This window comes from Schistocerca cancellata, chromosome 3, assembly GCF_023864275.1.
Source record: "Schistocerca cancellata isolate TAMUIC-IGC-003103 chromosome 3, iqSchCanc2.1, whole genome shotgun sequence".
Lineage (NCBI taxonomy): Eukaryota > Metazoa > Arthropoda > Insecta > Orthoptera > Acrididae > Schistocerca > Schistocerca cancellata.
This window is the reverse complement of record NC_064628.1, coordinates 350,644,004-350,650,003: the sequence shown is the minus strand read 5'-3', so window position 1 is coordinate 350,650,003 and position 6,000 is coordinate 350,644,004. Positions and strand designations below refer to the sequence as shown.

Below are 6,000 nucleotides of genomic sequence, written 5' to 3'. Positions count from 1 at the left end.
AGTTATGTGTACAACTATAAGTTCTTTGGTAAATGTTGTGTCATTTTCATTGTCGTAATTATTAATGATTTTATAGCTGCTGCTATAACGCCTCTTGTGATTCGTTTTTTTGTCAATGTTCAAACGCCATTGAGACGCAAAATCATTAAAAATAATTTTTCTTTTCCTTCAGCATCCAACCATTCGATCCGGCCTCTCTGCAATTTCACTTATATCTACTTCGAGCTTAAGCCGTCTTCTTAGTGTTTGGGGAGGTTACTTGACAACATATCCTTAAACAAAATAGTAGCTTCCAATCCTTTATTTGACTTAAAATACATGGTCGCTAAATAAGTTTTATTTTCACAGTTGTAAGGGCTAGGATCTGTGGGAACGTAGTGAGTATCGTGATTTTTATCAGGTGCGGAACATCTGCAGCTGGAGGTCGAAGTCTACGAGCGAACTCCCGGGGCTCAAGCGGAAGCCTCGCGCGCCGACTGACGTCCTCCATCCAGACTGCCCCTTGCATCTCGGCCGCACCTGTGAACAGAGGCGTAGCAGGGTAAGCGATAGGTGCCGAAGAGTCTGAAACCGACATTGACAGAGGTACACACTAACACAAAACACTAAACAGTTTAAAAAAGACATTCGTATATATGGCACGTTCGGTATTTTATTAAATAAAATGAGTAGATGCTGAAGGAATTAGATAAAGAAATGAAGCACTTAGGGTAGTAGAAGAGTTTTGTTATTGGAACAGGAAAATAAAGGACGACGGTAGAAATAAAGAGGATATGAAATAGCCGATGGCAGTAGCACAAGAAGCTTTTCTGGAACAATTCCACGCACGAACAACAACATTACATATGTGTCCTCGGAGTCTTTCCTGGTGGCATGCTATAGTAAAATCTTCTCGGTTTACTAGCCGTGGCACTTCGAATAAAACACTCGGCTTTTCGATAGCTATCCTCGCCATCGTCATTAAGAGTTAAAATCACTGACTTCCTGGCTTATATAGATGTAATAGCAGCGTCTGCAACCTTTCACAGATGGCTACAGATACGCATACTCGAAAGGCAAATTGGGCACCTCCCACCTCCAAAATAAGAGATATGTTACGCCCCATTAAAGACAACATAGGCCTTCGAGTCCCTGGGGTGTATGGTGTCTCCTGTGAATGTGCTAGCATCTACATAGGTCAACTATTCCCAGTGTTTTGGAGCGTCGTGCATAGCATTCGTGACACGTCAAAGAAAAAGAAGCTCAGAAGTCGGCCCTGAGTGAAATCTGGTATAAAATACAGTCTCTAAAGACGGGAGTTCTGGCTCAAACACCATTCCGCTGTAAAAGAAGAGGCCGAAATTAGCACTACAAGCGACAATTTTAACAGAGACCAGGGGTACACACTTAGTAGCGAAAGCAATGACGTAGGCTTCATGCTTGCTGGACGCGGGAGCAACAGTTTCATACATGGCGCCAGCCCTTCGCGGCGTCTGACGTCACTCAGTCCCGCGGCGGTACGAAGCTGCTAGGAGCTGCCCAAGTTGCCACGAGTCACTCCGGTTCTCTCTGGAAGGTTCCAGACGCTGCCATAAGGACTAGACAGACATAACGCCACACCAGTCCCGGCAGTCAGTGATTTTAACTCCTGATAACGATGGCGGAGACTACATCGAAAGCTCGATCGCTTTATTCGAAGTAACGCAGCCTGTTAATCGATAAGATTTTTTTGAACACCGAAATAAGTGACCTCTGGATAGAAAAAGTGCTAGAATTGATCAACAAGGGAAAAGCAATTTGACAACATGGTTCGTGAAATAAACTGGTCTTAATCCACGACGAAACACATTATTATGGTGGGCCAAGAAACTTTTAACGAATGCCGCAGTACACTTCAAAGGACACATATACGTGACACTATTTTTTCTGCACTGTCTCCAAGTCTCCGCAAAGAACGGTCGGTATCAATCCTTCACTTCCTCGACGGTAAAAATCCGCTTCTAAGTCGCGGAACCACTCGAGAACAGCTGTGTGAGCGTCTCCGCCGTTGATAGTTGGAAAACATGTTCGCGCCCCCTCCCCCAACCCATCCCCCACCCATCGAAGTATTTTCAGCTTGCCGGAAAGATAGAAAACGTACTGTGCAAGGTCTGGGCTTTCTGACGGATGCTTGCAAACCTCCCAGTGAAAACGCTGAAGCAAAGCTTCTGTTGTGCGAGCCGCGAGCGGTGTTGCGTTATCGTGCAGAGGAACAATGCTGTTGCTTAATTTTGCGCGACTCCTCTTCTTCAAAGCGTTGTGCACCGATCCCAGTGTTGCACAACATGAACAGGCGTTAACAGTTGTACACTTTGCCATAAATTCTGTGTACACAATCCTTTTCACAGCCGAAGAAAATGGTGACCATGATCTGATGGCGAATCTTTGCATTTCGTCCTCGGAGGCGAGGAGGCGTGTCTTCCTTTCACAAACGTTCTCACTGTTGCACGTGTGAGATTTTGGACCCGTGCTTCATAGCCCGTAATTATTTCTTTCTACGGAGTAACATTCAAGGAAACGCAAAGACGACAAAAACCTTGCGTCTTTACGTACCGTGATCGTGGAACCAAGCGCCAATACAATTTTCGACCGAGCGAGGTGGCGCAGTGGTTAGGACACTGTCGCACTCGGGAGGACGACGACTCAAATCCTCGTCAGGCCAACCTGATTTAGGATTTCCGTGATTTCCCTAAATTGTTTCAGGCAAATGCCGGGACGGTTCCTTTGAAAGGCCAGGGTCGACTTCCTTCCCTAATCCGATGGGACCGATGACCTCGCTCTTTGGTCCTTACACTCAAATCAATTAACCAACCACAATTCTCGATGCTGCGGGCGATCTTGGTCTGTTCATACACGAGACCCGGCGAACGACTGGATGCCACATTATGCTTTGACTTCTGGAAAGCATTTGATACGGTGCTGAGACGTCGCGTAAAGAACTAAATACCTGCGTACGGAATATCACACCGTTTATCTCAATGAACTGAGCGCAGTATATCAAATTTTTTATAGTTAATCTCCAGATGGGAAAGTAGTTCAGCGGGTCATTGTATTATTACTGTTTTCAATACATAATAATGACCTAGTGGGTAATGTCAGAAGACTGAGTCCTCAGGAAGTCCAGCGAGGAGGTACCTCACAAAAACGTCCTTTGGTCGAAATTTAAGTATAAGATGTTAGTGTTGTATCGATACGAAATAGAAGAAATACAGAATATCCAGATTCATTTAGTAAGCATTGAAGCGTTACGGAGATGTTCGCCCAACTCAAGTGGCAGACGCTGCAGTGTGGTTTACTGTAAAAAATCCGAGATCGTACGTTACCAGAATTCTCGCACAATATATTTGCTTCCTTCTAATAATATCTCGCCAAAATACTGTGAAGATAAAATTAGAGAGGTTCGAAGCTCACTTGGAGCCATATCAATAATATTTCTTTCTACGCATCATAGACTACTGGAACAGTAAATTGGGTAAGTAAGGTACCCTGTGTCACACAGCATATGACAGATATGATAATATGCAAGGTGATTTTAAGAGTCAGAGAATATGTTTTATAGTTACGTCTCGAGCGTGTTCTCATACACTGATGAGTCGAAACATTATGACCATCTGCTTAAAAGCTTGTTTGTCCTTCTCTGAAACGAAATACATCACTGGTTCTCCGCATCAGTAATCCGACATTTTGTTGGTCGGTTTCTGAAGGTATGTGTTACTGGACGTCTACGCACAGGTCGTGTAATTCGCCTAAATAACGTGCCGCTGATTTGCGCACGTGGTGATTGCGTCTGACAGCGACTCAGTTGGTTTCCATAGGTTTTACAACAGGTGAACCTGGTTGCCGAGACATCAACGTGAGTTCACTATAACGCTCCTCAAACCACTGTAGCACGGTGCTGGCTCCGAGACACGGACAGTTATACTACTGAAAGATGACATCGCCCTCGGGGAAGCATCAAGCATGGAGGGATGCATCTGGATCGCAGCTGTCAGCATGTCTTCGATTACTACCACAGGTCCCTTGCAAGCGCAGGAGAATGTCTTCCATAGCATAATACTGCTCCCATCAGCCTGCGTCCGTGGTACACTGCACGTTTCGAACAGCCGTTCACGTCGATGGCGGCGTTTGTGGAGACGACGATCGTCCTAGTGTAGCAAAAATGTGCTTTACCGGAAGAGCCGACACGTTTCCATTGATCGAATGTTGAATTCCGATGGTCCCGTGCCACTGTAATCGTAACTGACGATGTCGTTGGGTCAACACACGAATACCTTGGGGTGGTCTGCTGCAGAGGTCCATGTTCGACAATGTACGATGAACGGTGTGCTCCGAAATAATTGTGCGCGCATCAACATTGCGCTCTTTCGGCTGAGATTTGCCCTACTTTACAGAGCAGACAAGTCTCCAAACCCCGCGTTCTGTAAAGACTCGTAGACTTCGAACCATTTAGTGCCTATTAGTGGTTTCACTATCCTACTTGTTTCCGTAAATGCTCACGACAGTAGCACGTGAACATTACAACAGCTTCACCATTTTCGAGACACTTGTTCATGGCTCTGCGTAATAATAATCTGCCCTTTGTCAAAGTCGTTTATCTCAATGGACTTCTCCATTTACAGCCCACATCTTTGCTAGGGTGATCCCCCAACTCCCGTGTCCGCTCCGCATCACCTGCCCGCAACTCCACCAGGGAGCATCCAACGTTGCGGTGGGCAGTGGACTTAATGTTTTGCCTTGTTTGTGTATGAAGGTGAAACGTGGACTTTAAAAGTAATATAGACAAAGAGAATGGTAGCGCTTGAGGTGTGCACCAGAAGAATGATGAAGGTAAAGAGATGTTGCACCGAATCGGGCAGAAGGAAAGCAACGGGACAATGAGACAAAAAGAGAGGATTGCTTGACAGCACTTCATTGAGGCAGTAAGATATATAGTTGGTGAGTAATGGTAGTGTGGATAATCAAAGTTTTAGAGGCAGAAGAAGGCTTGATTACAACAATGTTGGAATAGTTCTGGAAGAGACTTAAGTAGAACAGAACAGCGAGCAGAGCTGCATCAGACCTACCTGAAGACACAACATCGATAACACCACAGTTCCAATATAATTCTCTTTTTACTGAGAGATATTAGCCATTCCATTTTTCTGCATTATTGATATAACACCTTAATCAAGGCGAGAGTTACACCAAATAGCTACAATTTTATCGCCTAGAAACGATGCGAATATTCAATCTGAATTTTTCACGTTATTGGAGATCAGTCTGGTATCATTTGTCTAAAAGTATCTATCAATCCTGCTGCTGTTCAGACGGGGATGCAGAGATATTCTTCGACCATGATCGATCACACAGCTATGCTGTGTACCTTACGTCACTAAGTGAACATCCAAAATAGATGTCACTGTGCACCCCCCATCACCTTCTGTCGCTGAGTGGACATCCAAAACTGATGTATGTTGGGGGATGGGCTGACCCAGGAGCATTGTGTCTTGGCAGCAAACACCACTCACCACTGCCGCGGTCTGAGGGATCCCTCTTTTACGTATACGTGATCTCTCAGGAGAGAACGCAACCTTTCGAGTTAATAATAGCATGAATATTGCCGAGCGAACTATATTATGTTCAGCTACTCGTATTTACTCCTGATCTTCGTGTAATTTTGTAACACAATTACATTTAACTTTCGATTTTCTTGCCAGACAACAAGAGGTCGTACTCCACACAGCCCACGAGTATTAAATCGGATTTTTCTCGAATACAGTCTGTAATTTTTTCTGTATGTTTTTATCATACCGTGTTACTTCTTAAGTGCTTTTGCCACTGCCCTATTGCACGACGTACATCATACAATGCTTCTTTAAAATATTGTGATAAATTCATTTACTTTTCCGGTGTTTTGTGATCTTGTCGGCGACGTTATGTCAAACTGTAATCTTCGTCCCATCTTGTTTTCCTTCACTTCCTTTTAACAATAATAAAACTTGC

At 44.5% G+C, this 6,000-nt stretch overlaps 1 protein-coding gene across 1 annotated transcript in view; it reads right to left on the bottom strand.

The window, feature by feature from the left end:
- Positions 1–295: 295 nt before the first annotated feature.
- LOC126175037 (prolactin-releasing peptide receptor-like) overlaps positions 296–6,000 on the bottom strand; it is a 309,550-nt gene continuing 303,845 nt past the window's right edge. Inside the window, exon 2 of the mRNA XM_049921539.1 lies at positions 296–519. The gene's annotated coding sequence lies outside the window, so the exon portion shown is untranslated. The remainder of the gene's footprint in view (positions 520–6,000) is intronic.